Source organism: Aplysia californica, unplaced genomic scaffold (assembly GCF_000002075.1).
Source record: "Aplysia californica isolate F4 #8 unplaced genomic scaffold, AplCal3.0 scaffold00249, whole genome shotgun sequence".
NCBI lineage: Eukaryota > Metazoa > Mollusca > Gastropoda > Aplysiida > Aplysiidae > Aplysia > Aplysia californica.
The window spans coordinates 603,041-603,921 of record NW_004797519.1 but is presented as its reverse complement, the minus strand read 5'-3'; the positions used below and the strand labels follow the sequence as shown (position 1 = coordinate 603,921).

Sequence of the window (881 nt, the reverse complement as noted above, 5' to 3'; positions counted from 1 at the left end):
GGGCGACTGTTTCAGGACAGTCTTCTTCTTTCTCCCGTCCGTCTCCCCGCTCGGCTTCACCGGTGGGACCCTCGTCTTCTGTCATTCAAATAGCGTGGGCAATAATAAAAAGCTACTCGTGACAACAACATACAACTTACTTCATCTCGCGTGCGTGCGCGAGCCCAATTTGGCCCCCACACTGCTGTGGTACTGCGCCGTCCCCGCGACAGCGGTAAGCGAAAATTACCTCCCTAGTCAAGAGAGAGGAGTGACAACCCACCCCCCCCCCCAAAAAAAAAGGAAGAAAAAAGGAGGGGGGCTTTTTTTAAGGGGGGTGGGGGAGGGGGAAGGCGAAAACGTCCGTTGTTGACTCTACCTACGATATTCACTCATTCAGCCAAGACGTCAGAGAGTAGGCTAGAGTGAGACAGCGGCACGATCTCGCACACTTTGTCGTTCGTTCGTTCGTTCGTCTGTCCGTCCGCTGCAAATCTGCTTCGTCTTCTGACTGCTTGCTTCTTCTTCCTCTCCTGTTTTTTTTTTCTTTTCCTGTTGAACGGACGTCTCTGATTCCTTGTCACAGTCAGTGCACATCACGTCTTCGCGGCTGTGAGGTGTTGTTGGAGGTGTTGTTGGAGGTGCGGGGTTTAATTCTCTCTGGACCTTGCCTACTGACTACTGTCTAAACGAAATATCCGCGGGCCCTTCTGCATCAGATTCTGGTGAGATGACGTGCAACTGTGGCTGTTTGTCATTAATGTGAACCAACTCCTTGTGTCCTCGCTCTTCTTGTCGTCGTCGTCGTCATCGTCGTCGTCGTCGTTGTTGTTGTTGTTGTTGTTGTTGTTCTTCTTCTTCTTCTTCTTCTTCTTCTTCTTCTTCTTCTTCTTCTTCTTCTT

General features: G+C 50.5%; 1 protein-coding gene across 1 annotated transcript in view; it reads left to right on the top strand.

Annotated features, from left to right (window-relative positions):
* Positions 1-379: 379 nt before the first annotated feature.
* The window catches only part of LOC101858558, a gene marked incomplete in the record, with an annotated part of 83,123 nt that continues 82,621 nt past the window's right edge, over positions 380-881 (top strand). The window contains 1 exon segment of the mRNA XM_013083692.2: positions 380-704.